Below are 16,845 nucleotides of genomic sequence, written 5' to 3'. Positions count from 1 at the left end.
TTTTCATTTCGTGCTCATTAACACCATTATTAATTCATGAATCATACACTTATATATTATAGTCTTTGGTGTTTATATATATTGGCACCCACATTGGTGATGGTTTGTTACTTCTGTTTAAAAATCCTTTAGATTCAGGAATGAATTCTCCCAGGTGCTGCTTCACCAAGTAATTCATCCGGCACAGATATACTACTTTATTAATGAATTAAATAATCTTACTGAGAGTATAAATGCATCTCTCAGGGTTAGTGCACAAGTAACAAGGAGGAGAACAAATCACAGACCTTTTATACACTGGTCATGTCAGTTACAGAACCATTACACATTATCACGCCCTCTAACATGATTGTTACCTCTATGGCATGCAAGCACTGGATGACTTCTGGCATAATCTGATAACACATTTATAATATGGAGACATAGTTTATTCTTATTAGTATTATTAGAATCCTCCGTCCCGTCCTTGGAATACTATGGATGAGGCTACGTGTCCTGCTAACATCCTTGCTCTGTGGGCTGCATCTATATTTGGTAAATAGCTCAGACTGTGCGTAATAGGAAAGATCTTATTGTATTCTTTATACTCTCTACATTGAGAAAAACAAGTTATGTAATATCGTGCTTACAGTGACCATGATAGCTGAGTCCTGCTGCAGCATCATGGCTGACGGGTGGTTCTAATACTGACTAATGTATATATGTGCTCTGTATGATATATCAGTATATGGATATTTGTAACTTGTAAATATATGTACGTATATGAAATATATCTGTATATATTGAGTTATGTGAAATATACTGTATTTCTTATTGAATCTAACTCACAATTTTTACCCTTTGAATATATATATTTTATATGTGTGATATTTATAGATTACACTGGAACATAAAGCTCTTTCATATCTATCCCAGGTGTCTCTTTATTGTACATGTGTCATATTTATAGATTACACTGGAACATAAAGCTCCTCCATATCTATCCCAGGTGTCTCTGTATTGTACATGTGACATATTTATAGATTACACTGGAACATAAAGCTCCTCCATATCCCAGGTGTCTCTTTATTGTACATGTGTCATATTTATAGATTACACTGGAACATAAAGCTCCTCCATATCTATCCCAGGTGTCTCTTTATTGTACATGTGTGATATTTATAGATTACACTGGAACATAAAGCTCCTCCATATCTATCCCAGGTGTCTCTTTATTGTACATGTGACATATTTATAGATTACACTGGAACATAAAGCTCCTCCATATCCCAGGTGTCTCTTTATTGTACATGTGACATATTTATAGATTACACTGGAACATAAAGCTCCTCCATATCTATCCCAGGTGTCTCTTTATTGTACATGTGTGATATTTATAGATTACACTGGAACATAAAGCTCCTCTATATCTATCCCAGGTGTCTCTGTATTGTACATGTGACATATTTATAGATTACACTGGAACATAAAGCTCCTCCATATCCCAGGTGTCTCTTTATTGTACATGTGTCATATTTATAGATTACACTGGAACATAAAGCTCCTCCATATCCCAGGTGTCTCTTTATTGTACATGTGTCATATTTATAGATTACACTGGAACATAAAGCTCCTCCATATCTATCCCAGGTGTCTCTTTATTGTACATGTGTGATATTTATAGATTACACTGGAACATAAAGCTCCTCTATATCTATCCCAGGTGTCTCTGTATTGTACATGTGACATATTTATAGATTACACTGGAACATAAAGCTCCTCCATATCCCAGGTGTCTCTTTATTGTACATGTGTCATATTTATAGATTACACTGGAACATAAAGCTCCTCCATATCTATCCCAGGTGTCTCTTTATTGTACATGTGTCATATTTATAGATTACACTGGAACATAAAGCTCCTCCATATCTATCCCAGGTGTCTCTTTATTATACATGTGTCATATTTATAGATTACACTGGAACATAAAGCTCCTCCATATCTATCCCAGGTGTCTCTGTATTGTACATATGTCATATTTATAGATTACACTGGAACATAAAGCTCCTCCATATCTATCCCAGGTGTCTCTTTATTGTACATGTATCATATTTATAGATTACACTGGAACATAAAGCTCCTCCATATCTATCCCAGGTGTCTCTTTATTGTACATGTGTCATATTTATAGATTATACTGGAACATAAAGCTCCTCCATATCTATCCCATTTGTCTCTGTATTGTACATGTGACATATGTATAGATTACACTGGAACATAAAGCTCCTCCATATCTATCCCAGGTGTCTCTTTATTGTACATGTGTCATATTTATAGATTATACTGGAACATAAAGCTCCTCCATATCTATCCCATTTGTCTCTGTATTGTACATGTGACATATGTATAGATTACACTGGAACATAAAGCTCCTCCATATCTATCCCAGGTGTCTCTTTATTGTACATGTGTCATATTTATAGATTATACTGGAACATAAAGCTCCTCCATATCTATCCCAGGTGTCTCTTTATTGTACATGTGACATATGTATAGATTACACTGGAACATAAAGCTCCTCCATATCTATCCCAGGTGTCTCTTTATTGTACATGTGTCATATTTATAGATTACACTGGAACATAAAGCTCCTCCATATCCATCCCAGGTGTCTCTGTATTGTACATTTGACATATATATAAATTACACTGGAACATAAAGCTCCTCCATATCTATCCCAGGTGTCTCTTTATTGTACATGTGTCATATTTATAGATTACACTGGAACATAAAGCTCCTCCATATCTATCCCAGGTGTCTCTTTATTGTACATGTGTCATATTTATAGATTACACTGGAACATAAAGCTCCTCCATATCTATCCCACGTGTCTCTGTATTGTACATGTGTCATATTTATAGATTACACTGGAACATAAAGCTCCTCCATATCTATCCCAGGTGTCTCTGTATTGTACATATGTGATATTTATAGATTACACTGGAACATAAAGCTCCTCCATATCTATCCCAGGTGTCTATTGTACATGTGTCATATTTATAGATTATACTGGAACATAAAGCTCCTCTATATCTATCCCATTTGTCTCTGTATTGTACATGTGACATATGTATAGATTACACTGGAACATAAAGCTCCTCTATATCTATCCCAGGTGTCTCTGTATTGTACATGTGTCATATTTATAGATTACACTGGAACATAAAGCTCCTCCATATCTATCCCACGTGTCTCTGTATTGTACATGTGTCATATTTATAGATTACACTGGAACATAAAGCTCCTCCATATCTATCCCAGGTGTCTCTTTATTGTATATGTGTCATATTTATAGATTACACTGGAACATAAAGCTCCTCCATATCTATCCCAGGTGTCTCTTTATTGTACATGTGTCATATTTATAGATTACACTGGAACATAAAGCTCCTCCATATCTATCCCAGGTGTCTCTTTATTGTATATGTGTCATATTTATAGATTACACTGGAACATAAAGCTCCTCCATATCTATCCCAGGTGTCTCTTTATTGTACATGTGTCATATTTATAGATTACACTGGAACATAAAGCTCCTCCATATCTATCCCACGTGTCTCTGTATTGTACATGTGTCATATTTATAGATTATACTGGAACATAAAGCTCCTCCATATCTATCCCACGTGTCTCTGTATTGTACATGTCATATTTATAGATTACACTGGAACATAAAGCTCCTCCATATCCCACGTGTCCCTTTATTGTAATGTGTTCCTGTTTCCCTCGTCCTGTAGCTGCTTCTCTGTTTAGCCCTTGAATACAGCATAGGCCACATCGGTAGACTGCATAGATGAGAAGAACCAAGATCATAATAGCAAGAATAAACTTTGTCATAGCATGAAACAAATCGGTAAACCATTTTCCAAATCCTGAAACCCATTTACTAGGAACTAACCATGATCACCATCAATTGTTTTCCGAAAATCATAATGTATATGGCGAAATTTTTCTTTCATATCATGAGCCTCATTCATGTAATTAGTAATTACAGCTTCCGGATCAGTAGTGTCATTGGTCAGATAATTGCAACAATGAACTCCCAGATTTGTTTCTAGAGTAAGACAGTATCCTCCAGCTTGTGCAGTTAGATAGTCTAGCACTAGGCGGTGTTGCAATAGTTCATTTCGAAATGCTTTTAACTCAAGTCCGACTTATCTGAAAGTCTCATCATAAAGTTCAGTCACATTGTCCATAAACTCAGCCAGATCAATAATCTCTTGTTGATTTTCCAAATATCCCCAATTACCAGATGTAAGAAAGTTAGCAAAGTACCAATTTGATATTTAACAGAGGAATGTATCAGAGGGATGTACTTTTTATTCACCGGAACAATGTCTCTTTCAGAACGTCCAATATTGGTACCCTGCAAAAGAACTTTTTGCAAATCATAAGTTATGGCATAAAATTGTGGTATCACTCGACTTAAATATCAAATACCTTCTGAATTGATTGGTAACTATTTTATGGATTCCTATTAATTCCTATATCCTTAAAGTCGCTGTATAGCGTTGCACACAATAATAATTGTAGACCAGCCCAATAGTGGTTCCAAAGCACAAAAAGTTATATTATTCAACAAAATAAATAATACACGCTTTGATCTAGACAATGAGCGTAAATAGAATTATAATACAAGGTTACAGCCAAATACATGCGCTTGTGCCCTGGTACCAGGTCCCAGCCGATCAATCCAGACGTCTGTGGTCATCAAACAGGTAACGACTACTGACCTAGGCCCTCATTCAGAGCCACTCGCTAGCGGCAGTATGCTCGTTGCGAGCGATGTTCGCACATCTGCGCATGCGTACGGTTTTTAGTACGCATGCACGAACCAGTCAGTGCGGCCGAAAATCGTTGGTACGCAATATAGCGAGGGCCTGCTATTTTGAGTGACAGAATGAGGCGTATGTGGGTGGTAACAGGGGAAGGTGCTTGAAAACGGGGAGTGGAGATCCGAACGCAGGCGTGCTTAAAGGTCAAAACGGGCGTTTTAAGGGAGTGCATAATTAATACAGCAGCGTCATTGACCACGTCACTTGGTTTTTTTTAACTCAGAACTGCTCGCAAAATAGCGGTTGAAAACACCAACCACAAGAATAGCGAGCAGTTCATACGCTGTACGATGTACTCGATTAATCTAATAAATAGCGGACATGACGTATGGTGCGTGCGGCCAGGGGGCGTTTTTATCAAATAAACGAGCGTAAGTTTTGCTCGCTCGTTCAGACTTAGAGGTGGGAACAGACTGCAATTTGCGAACGGATCATTTGAATAGCCACCCCTTGTTTTTGAACGAACGACCACAAATAGCGAACGGCTCTGAATCAGGCCCATAGTTTGGACTCTAACCTGTCACCTCTACTTTGCAGTTAGACAACATACCTATAGAGAAATTTGCTGCTACGATGGAGCCTGTGCATTCTAACTATATGAAGCTACTTTACATTCTCTGTCATTTAAAATACAGTCCTAAAAGGGATTCAAACGTAGCACCTCATACTTTGCAGTCAGTCACCTTACCAATGTAGTAGCCCGTCGCTACTACATTAGAAACCTGTGACTTCTAACTATATGAAGCTACTTCACATTCTCCTTAATTTAAAATTCAGTCAATCCTGGGATTCAAACCTATCACCTCACACTTTGTAGTTAGAGACTTTACCATTGGAACCATTTGCTGCTGTATTAGAAATATGAGAATGCTAACTATATGAGGGGACAAATTTACAGTTTGCAGGAGGTGCCTAACACCGGCCCTGTGTGACATCTCCTTGTAAAAGCACTTCACAGGTTAAATTCTCCCTCCACAGTTGACACTCAAGGGTTGAGTGAATTAAGGTATCATTGTCCCTTCTGTTTACTCCCTATTGCCAGAGAGTCAGGAGTCGGACCCAGCAGGGCATCACCTGAGAGATGACACTTGGGGGAGGTAGTGGGGACTGGATAGTACAAACACCCTACCAATCTGAACCTTTGGTAACTCCCCTGAGCAGGAACTGCCGAGGGTATTAGAAAGGTGATAAAGGAGGATTACTCTGAGGGCTGGAGAGATGAGTCCTTGGTCCTAGGCTAAGAGGTGATAGTCTGCCAGGGAATCATTGTGGGAACTGCCAAGTGGAATTGTATTACTGAAGTGTGCTGTGCTCTATATCACCCATTTGGTACAATAAACCACCATTGGTTTTCATCTACCACCGTGCACGAGTGATCTGCAAGCCCGTAGCCTCTGTATTTACGTGAAGAATATGTGGTGCTCCAATGCTGCCTTTATTTAGACTTTCTGGCCCTGATTCAGAGCCGGACGCTCTGACAGAGCGCTCGCTCTGAATCAGGGCCGGCCCTCTGAAATTTTAGAGCGGCCTCCTGACTGCTCGTATAGCTGTGGGTGACTACCCACAGCTATAGCGAGCGGCCAGGAAGATGGTCGCGATGATCAAGACCATCGGGCTTGCGACGAGACCCTTGTGGTAGGGTCTCGTTGCCGCAAGCCCTAGAGTGCTTTTGGCTCTATCAGAGCCGAAAGCACTCCCACTGACATGACTTGTGTTGTCAGTGGGGCCGGCCCCAGATGGTAGGCATATCCATCTGGCCAGCCACGCCCACCAAAGGGGGTGCGCTGGCACTCACCATCGACAGCACGCCCCCTTTGTAGCGAGACCCATAGCAACAGCTTCCCCATCGGTATCCGGGTCTCCAGCATGCGCACGACGGAGCCGCCTCCGTCATGCGCATGCGCACTGGGCTAACATCGACCCGCTTGTGAGCGGGTCTGAATTAGGCCCTCTGTTCCATAGATGTGGAATGTCTGTTGATAAATGCAGGCCCTTTTATTTGCCTAGAGAAATCTAATCAGTGACCGTGGTGGCTGTTTATATCTCCCCGCAGGCAAATGAGGGTTGTGCACTGGACATTGTATGTAATGCCCGAGCTAAACAACAATCCACCTATGTGGAAGGAGCATCAAGTCATGGTGTGTTACCAGCCCAGTGATCTTACCAGTCTCCTCCCTACACTCTCTGGTGTATCTCATAAAATAATACACGCTTTGATCTAGACAATGAGCGTAAATAGAATTATAATACAAGGTTACAGCCAAATACATGCGCTTGTGCCCTGGTACCAGGTCCCAGCCGATCAATCCAGACGTCTGTGGTCATCAAACAGGTAACGACTACTGACCTAGGCCCTCATTCAGAGCCACTCGCTAGCGGCAGTACGCTCGTTGCGAGCGATGTTCGCACATCTGCGCATGCGTACGGATCGTTATACGCATGCGCGAACCAGTCAGTGCGGCCGAAATTCATGTGCTCGCAATATAGCGAATGCCTGCTATTTTGAGTGACAGAATGAGGCGTATGTGGGTGGTAACAGGGGAAGGTGCTTGAAAATGGGGAGTGGAGATCCGAACGCAGGCGTGCTTAAAGGTCAAAACAGGCGTTTTAAGGGAGTGCATATTTAATACAGCAGCGTCATTGACCACGTCACTTGTTTTTTTTTAACTCAGAACTGCTCGCAAAATAGCGGTTGAAAACACCAACCACAAGAATAGCGAGCAGTTCATACGCTGTACGATGTACTCGATTAATCTAATAAATAGCGGACATGACGTATGGTGCGTGCGGCCAGGGGGCGTTTTTATCAAAAAAACTAGCGTATGTTTTGCTCGCTCGTTCAGACTTAGAGGTAGGAACAGACTGCAATTTGCGAACGGATCATTTGAATAGCCACCCCTTGTTTTTGAACGAACGACCACAAATAGCGAACGGCTCTGAATCAGGCCCCTAGTCCATTGCGCAAACATATATACTCCTACAGGATGTATCAACACAATGGGGACAGACAAACACTTCATTGGCTCTTGTTCCAGCTTGATCTTCTCATTGGACAGTTCATATGATGTCATTAGGGGGATGGCTTGGTCTTGGAGCTGTTTGTGTAGTCTTCCCGCTGCATAACTAATCTAAACTAGCCAGTTTATTGCATACAACATTTCCAAATATAACCATAATCTCTACGATCCATATTTCGGGAACACACGATGCGGCTTCCTCGTTGTCAGAACCGGAAGCCTGTAAAGAAATAGAGCATCAGTTGGATACTAAACATGATATGCTTACATTGTTTTATACCTTAGATATCAAATGCATGCATTTCGTATTATAACATCTTTAACATGAACCATATTGTGCAGGAACCTTTTATACGTGTAAATATGTGTATATGATTGTGGTCGCTAATGTGCATCTGTGTTCAAAACTATGTAGAAGGCCATCAATGTGTATATACTTCAGTAAGCTCACGCACGTCCACGTGTACTTAAATGGGTATATAGGCACCTATCAATGTGTTTTTATATCACATTTATATGAGAGTATGCATTGTGCGTCTTACAGTGCAAAAAGGTGCACAATGTGTAGGGGAAGTGTACAGCGCAAGATTGCGCTGTACATGATTATGCTAACAATAGCTAAGGTGCAAATGTACGTTCGCATAACAGCGTCTATGAGATCATCTATGTGTATGCATCTATAGTAAAAATGTGCGTCAGTGAGGTTGTGTGGGTAACGCAATTCTGCGCACTGGATTGCGCAGTCGCAGAGTTTCGTCCAATTTGCTCTTCATAGAACCATCGACGATGTGATCGGCAGATAACAATCTGCAAACGATCACAACCAATTATTTGACTTCGACAGTTTGTAAGCATATTTTCCACATATGTAATCGAGATCATTTGGCAAAAGGAAAGGAATATCAAATCCTAATACCATAGTAGCAACTATCATTCCCAGGTGACGTGTGACATATCTCCTGTTGTGGCCCACTCTCTGTCCTAGTATCTTCCTCACCATTTGCCTGACCTTCTACCTTACTGCCTTTCTCTGTTTCATTATCCTCTGTATTCCTGGGTTTCCTCAAAGGAAATGTATAATCAAATGATTCATTATAAAAATCGGTGGTGCATGTTACACAATCCGGTTTCAGAAGACCTTACAGAATTTGTCACATTGAGGAGCATAGAGCTTGTGCATAGTAATGATCCTATTGCAGTAACCTGTCTCAGCCTTTCCTATCTGTATTGGGTGTTCGGGCCTAGGAATAGTATACAATCCTGCAGTTGTCCAAATATGAGGTGTAACTTGTTGCATTTCATAAATTGTTTTATTAAAACAAAAAGGAATATATTCACTTACATGTGCAGCTAATGTAATCACTGGAGGATATGTCAGATTATAAGTATCAGTAACCTTCTGAATAGACCTTTTAGGAAAACAGTCCTCACAAGTCTCTAATGTATGTGTCTTATTAATGTCAGTGTGAAAAGCTGGTTCCGGTGTCAGTGGCATATCTCCACTTAATAATGGAGTTCTGGTGCACATCCAACAGTTAGTAACATTTAATACTTTACCCAACAATGCATGATATTGTTGAATGGGATAGTCCTCTGAATAATAACCAATATTGTCCATACACCACAATATACAATATATATTCGTCACAAATACACTTTTCAATGGATGGTAAATCAGTCTTCTGACAAATGGTCATTTAGCTCTCTTGTTTTCTTGCTTAGAAAAGAGGAAGGAAATTACTTATTAAAATAAACCCCATCCACACTATTGGATGTATAGTTACGAGACCATGAACCCTCGCTCACTCTCCAGCAAAAATCAGTCCCACTACTGAAATAACTAGGAAAAAAAACCCAACACGCAGACAACAATGTTAAGAGTTCTGTTTTGCATCAGTCTAGGCCTGCAGTCTGTGGCAAGCAATCACTTCCATCTTGCTTGAAGAGTTCTTTCAGATATAATTCGGTCTCTATTTCAGCACTTGAGTCTGAGTCTTTTGGTCCCTTTAAGCTTGGATCTCTGACCTTTTTGCATTGAGAGCCGTGAATCCAGGTGTCCTCAGCATCGTTACAGCTGTGTCTGTTGTCAGCAGTACTTGCCAATGACCATCCCATCGATCTGTAAGGGAACCAGAACATAAAAAAAATTCTTATCATAACATAGTCTCCAGGCTGTATCTCATGTGCTGGACCAATTGCAGATGCTGGTTGAACATCTTGTTGAGCTTTTCTCAGATCTTGCAACTGTTTAGACAATTGTATGACATATTGAACAGTCATCATGTTGCATTTTTAAGTCAATTTTAACGTATCATGGTTGCAGTCCAAAAAGTAACTCATAAGGCGAGAGATTAGGTGTGGTTCGTATGCTATGAAGCACCAAAGGTAGGGCTTCGGGCCACGCCATTCCTGTCTCTTGTAAGTTTGGCTAGCCTATTTTTAATAACCCCGTTCTGTCTCTCAACTTTGGCTGACGCTTTGGATAATACGGAGTATACAATTTTGATTCTATTCCTATCATTTCACACATTTTCTGAAACACTTTTCCTGGAAAATGAGTTCCCCTGTCACATTCAATAACACGAGGTAAACCATATTTACATACAAATTCTTGCTAAATTTTCTTAGCTGCAATTTGCGCAGTATCGGTGGCCATAGACCATCCTTCAATCCACCTGCTGAACATACAAACCAAAACATACTTGAACCCTCTGGACTCTGGTAACTGAATATAATCAATTTGCAATCTCTGGAAAGGACCTGTGGAATTTGGTAGATGTTTTACCTTTGTAGGTACAGTTTTCCCCATATTGTTTTTCAGGCAAATTACACAACCTTGACGTTTGGCTCTAGCCACTGACATGAAACATGGAGCACACCAATAAGATTGCACAATGCGATTCATATTATCTGCTCCTAAATGTACTAGTCCATGAGCACCTTCTGCAAGGGATGGTAGTAACGCCTTTGGTGCCACTGGTCTTCCTTCTGCATCCACCCAAACACCATCTTCCCTTTGTTACAATTTCTTAGATTTCAAGTATTAACCTCATTGTGAGAAGTGTTTTCCTGACATTGTTTTAATAGATGAAATTTAATTTCCTTAAACATCAATTTAGTGCTTACCACTGGCTCCTCACTAACTGCTTCTCTTGCTTCTGTGTCAGCTAATCTATTTCCCATGGAAATGGTGTCATTCTGTTTAGTATGTGCCTGACACTTCATCACTGCGACTTCTTTTGATAGTTGTATTGCTTCAATCAGCTCTTTGACTGTATGTGCATGTGAAATTGGGGTTCCTGAAGCTGTGAGATAACGCCTATGCCTCCAAATTGACCAAAATCCTGAACAACCCCAAACCCATATCTGGAGTCAGTATAGATGGTAACTCTTTTACCTTCAGCTAGCTTACATGCTCTTATTAAGGCTGTAAATTCTGCCACCTGGGCTGAATGTGGTAGACCCAATGGGTTATCTTCCACTATCTCATCCTGTGTAGTCACTGCATACCCTGTCACCAAAGAGCCGTCATGTGTTTGTCTGTGACAGCTGCCATCAGTGACAAAAACAATTCAGGATTTTCTAATGGAACTTCAGAAATGTCTGGTCTTACAGAAAAGTTTTGTCTCATGTATTTCATGCAATCATGCTCATCAACCCCTTTTCCTCAAATCTCTCCTCTCCCCGCTTTGAGGAAAAGATGGGTAACAATGTAGCAGGAATGAGGGTGGTACACTTGTGGATATGTACATTAGTAGGTGTTAAAAGATCAATCTCCCAACATGAAAATCTGGCTGCCAACATGTCTGGTCTGAGAGTTGTTTAGTAACTGAGCTACAGCATGTGGAACATCTAAATGCGATTCATGCTGGAGCACAATGTCTTGAGTCTTATCTACGAGTAAAGCCGCAGCTGCTTTGAGACAAGTAGGCAGAGCTCTTGCAACTGCGTGGAGCTGTGGACTGAAATAACCAATTGGTCTATGCATGTCCCCATGTTTTTGAGCTAACACGCCTATGTCCGAGTTCTTGTCATCTGTACAAAAAAGTTGAAAGGGCAATTTGTAATGTGGGAGACCCAGTGCCGGGGATGCAGCCAGAAGTTCCTTAATTTTCTTAAATGATTCAGTTGTCTCAGGTGTATGTTGTACAAGTTGAGGTTGATTATGAGAAATTAATTTCTGCAAAGGTAATGCTACTGAAGAGAACCCTGGTATCCATTGTCTGCAACATTGAGTCATTCCTAGAAATGCACGCACCTCCTTTTGTGTCTTAGGCAAAGGATGGTTATCAATTATACCAATCATTTGTGGATCTAGGTGTCTGGCCTGGTGCCAAGCAATGACCTAGGTATTTAACCTTTTCAGAACAGAGCTGAATCTTCTCTCTTGAAACCTTGTGACCTGCTTCTTAAAGAAAACACAATAATTGTTTAGTATCTTCTAGCGACGCCTCAAAAGACTTGGAACACAATAGCAGATCATCCACATATTGATTAAGAATGGAACCACCTGTTGGAACAAAAGATTGTAAGTTATTTTGCAAGTACTGGGAGAAAATACTTGGTGAATCCACAAACCCTTGACTAAGCCTAGTCCAGGTGTATTGAATACCTTTAATAGTAAGGGTAAATAGATACTGTGATTCTGGATATATTGGTACTGAAAAGAAAGCACTGCACAAATCTATAACTGAAAAATGAGTTGTATCCTCAGGTATCTGCATCAGAATGGTTGCAGGATTCGGAACTACTGGAAAATGTGACTTTACCACTTTGTTTAAAGCTCTTAAATCCTGCACTAAGCGCCAACCCATATCTTTACCTGTAGCCGTACTCGTTTTTTTCTTTGGAATTGGATATACTGGAGTATTAGCTGGACTCACCATTTCACCAATATTCCTTTTGTTAGGAGAGATTGGATAACTGGTTCTATACCCACCTCTGCTTCTGGTTTTAATGGGTACTGAGGTACAGGCGGTGGCATCATTCATCAACCCAACATCCTGTGAATCTGTTGTCCAGAGTTTTCTGGAACTTCTAATAATTGTTCAGTCTCTGGAGTAAGAATCACCGGCTATATAGGTGTAGGAATGTGTGCCATATCCAAGTACGCCTGCACATCCTCTGTGTAATTTCCTGGAAAATGACTCCATCCAGAGTACAGTAAATTGTACATTGCAGTTTACACAGCAAATCTCTTCTTAACAAATTTGATGGAGATTTTGCTGAAAGAATAATTGCATCTGTTGTAGAAATCCGTCTTAGTGTAATGTCGTCTTGTAGAAACTGGGAGAGTCATCATTTCACCAGTAATTCCTACTACTTGAACTCTCTGTGATGTTTTTTTCAATAGTCCCTTTGTCCTTTAAGACACTACACTCAGCACCTGTATCTAGTAAGAAAGGGTAAATATCATTACCTACTTGTATTTGTATTGTAGGTTCAGGCACCTGCAATGCAAACATATGGGTGCATGCCTCATCCTATGGGTGAGCTAAAGAATTGACCCCTCCCTTATGAACAAAAGGCCGTGTGGCTTAAACCGAGGAGTGTAAAACCCAGCATTAGGAGGGGGGCAAAAACCTGCTCTATAAAATCTAGCAAGAGGTCTTTAGAACCCTTAGCTATAGCTATCAGACATTCCCCAGACTTTCAAGGCATTAACATAAATGTAGTAGATCTTCGCGTAGCTTCATTTGCAGATAATATGCTTTTATTTTTATCCCATCCAAATTATTCCCTTCCTATAGTTTTTGATATCATTTCAGAATTTGGAACATTTTTTGGGTACAAAATTAATATCAATAAATCTGAACTTTTGCCGTTGGGAACAGCAAGGAATACAATTTTATTAGGGGAATCTTTCCAAGACATTAAAGTGGTGACTACCAAATTTAAATATTTAGGAATACAAATTACTTCCCTATTATCTACTCTCTATAACATTAATTTTACACCAGTGATTACTTGTATTACTGCAATGCTATAAAAATGCCAATTACTACCACTTTCATTAATGGGAAGAGTTGTGCTTATAAAATCAATTGTATTCCCTAAACTGTCCTATGTTGTGCAGATGCTTCCCTTAAACATTCGGCAGAAGGATGTTAAGCTATTGTCAAAGTCTTTTCAGAAACTTATATGGAAAAATGGTAAATGAAGAACCTCTCGCTGTAATTTGCAGAAGACACGCAGTATTGGGGGTCCGGGGACGCCTGATCTCTCACAGTTCTCCCACTCTATATTCTCCCGATATATTGCAGAAGACACGCAGTAATGGGGGTCCGGGGACGCCTGATCTCTCACAGTTCTCCCACTCTATATTTTCCGGATATATTGCAGAAGACACGCAGTATTGGGGGTCCGGGGACGCCTGATCTCTCACAATTCTCCCACTCTATATTTTCCCGATATATTGCAGAAGACACGCAGTATTGGGGGTCTGGGGATGCCTGATCTCTCACAATTCTCCCACTCTATATTTTCCCGATATATTGCAGAAGACACGCAGTATTGGGGGTCCGGGGACGCCTGATCTCTCACAGTTCTCCCACTCTATATTTTCCCGATATATTGCAGAAGACACGCAGTAATGGGGGTCCGGGGACGCCTGATCTCTCACAGTTCTCCCACTCTATATTTTCCGGATATATTGCAGAAGACACGCAGTAATGGGGGTCCGGGGACGCCTGATCTCTCACAGTTCTCCCACTCTATATTTTCCCGATATATTGCAGAAGACACGCAGTATTGGGGGTCTGGGGATGCCTGATCTCTCACAATTCTCCCACTCTATATTTTCCCGATATATTGCAGAAGACACGCAGTATTGGGGGTCTGGGGACGCCTGATCTCTCACAGTTCTCCCACTCTATATTTTCCCAATATATTGCAGAAGACACGCAGTATTGGGGGTCTGGGGACGCCTGATCTTTCACAATTCTCCCACTCTATATTTTCCCGATATATTGCAGATAGGTTATGGGAAAGAAGTATTTACACGTCTTATGAATTCTATTGTGCTCACCTATATCCATATTCTCCAGGTACTTTGCTTCACACCCCTAAATCTCATTTACCTTCTCAGATATATGTGTCTCGAAAAATAATATTATCATCTAACACATGGTGGATGATAAACAAAATCCTAAAGAGAAACCCATGTGTATCGCCTCTTATTCCCTTTTGGGTTATCCTATGTTTACACCTGTTATAGAAAACGCTACTTACTATAGATTGCAACTTAAGGGGATTAAAAAGATTGCAGATGTATTTGACCCTGGCGGCTTTCTTTTATCATATCAGGCTATTCAAGAAAAATATGGACTGACTCGATACCATCTTTTCTCTTATATTCAAATGCGTCATTATATTAATTCTCCCGAAAGCTATGTCTGGACAAGACTTTCCTGATCCAATGATGTCCCTGTTGAATTTGATACATCAAAATACCTATAGGACTAGATACCTATACCCAGACTTGATACAGATGACCTGTGTTAATTATCAGAGGCTTGGTTAAATCATGGGCATTGAATATACCCTCAATAACACAAGACACTGATATATTTTTACACTACGACTCCGTTCTACGTGTTTTACAATCTACTTCTCTTCAAGAAGTCCATGTGAACACATTGTATGGTGCTTATATATTCCAAGCCCAGAGGAAGCATTTAGTAGAGGAGGAGACAGGCTCCTGCCCCAAATGCAAACATCCTTCAGCTACATTTTATCACAACTTTTGGGAATGTGGTCACATTAGACATTTTTGGTATAAAATACTACACTTTATTAATTCAAAATTTTCAACCTCCTTTATGTTATGTCCGGCTGCTTTTTTATGTGCAGATTTTACAGAATGGAAATTACAGGGCCTACATAAACAAATGCAACCTTTCCTTATAATATTAGTAACAGCAGCCAAAAAAGCTATATTGAAATAATGGATCTCCAGGTCTTCTCCTTCTCTCACGACAGTTCATAACATGCTGCTTAATATTCTTTTTCACGATCGTCATTCCACCTTTATAAATATAGAGAAAGATGTTATTAAATTCTACCATAAATGGGGACCATATATTGAGACATTATCAGCAGAAACCCAGCCTTGTATCTTCAAAGTATTTGAAAAAAGGGAATGGTACCTCTATAAACGTCTCTTAGAGTCAGTATAGTAGACAAACACTCCCTCACCTTTATGACAAGCTACTGTATCATCATGCTGTTTAGAGATATAAGACACAAAAGATGACTGATTTGTATTGTATTGCTTTGTATTGAGATTACCTCCTTTCTGTTACCTTTCTTTCCCTTCTCCTTTCTTTCCCTCTATTGTGTTCCGCTTTTATTATTAAAGTGGTTTACTTAATGCATTTCTGAAATATGTATACATATATGTACCAATGTGTCAGGTATGCCGTTAGTGGCTTTGAGTTTAGGGCAGAAGTCAGAGATGAGAGACCTGGATAACCGAACTCCTCGTCCACAGATCTTGGACATGGGAGACCTGGTCAATGGTGCGGAGTCTAACCTGAAGGGAGATGTTCACCAGTGACCCCTCCAAGTGGGATATGGGCTTAGCTGCACCCTGCAGGCAGGTCGCGGTCCTTTGACCAGGTATCCAAGATTCCGTGGGAATAGAGACTGTGGATATCAAATGGACCAGGGAAAGTTCCTAACCAAGGCACTGTACACAAGCAGTTAACTAGAAGATGGTACTTAGAATTAGCACTTGAGATGTACACTGGGATTGACACTTGAGAGGTACACTAACAGAAATGCCGGGCTGATGCACTTTAGCACCACAGGTAAACTCACAAAGGATACACAGGGAATGGCGTGTGGACGCACATTTGCACTGAGGGGTAGCACACAAGGGAAACACTAGGAGAGGAGTGCTGACGCACTTTAGCATCGTGGGTAAACACACAAAGGATACACAGGGAATGGCG

General features: G+C 40.4%; 1 protein-coding gene and 2 pseudogenes across 1 annotated transcript in view; all 3 read right to left on the bottom strand.

Annotated features, from left to right (window-relative positions):
* The window catches only part of LOC148502622 (uncharacterized), a 158,271-nt gene that overhangs the window by 34,457 nt on the left and 106,969 nt on the right, over positions 1-16,845 (bottom strand). The gene's annotated exons all lie outside the window — the stretch shown is intronic.
* On the bottom strand, positions 3,933-8,664 carry LOC148502624 (uncharacterized; annotated as a pseudogene).
* On the bottom strand, positions 8,709-9,998 carry LOC148502623 (uncharacterized; annotated as a pseudogene).

This window comes from Taudactylus pleione, unplaced genomic scaffold (genome assembly GCF_031769625.1).
Source record: "Taudactylus pleione unplaced genomic scaffold, aTauple2 ptg000488l, whole genome shotgun sequence".
NCBI classification, from domain to species: domain Eukaryota; kingdom Metazoa; phylum Chordata; class Amphibia; order Anura; family Myobatrachidae; genus Taudactylus; species Taudactylus pleione.
Note: the sequence above shows the minus strand (reverse complement) of the source record. Positions and strands in the feature narration are given on the sequence as shown.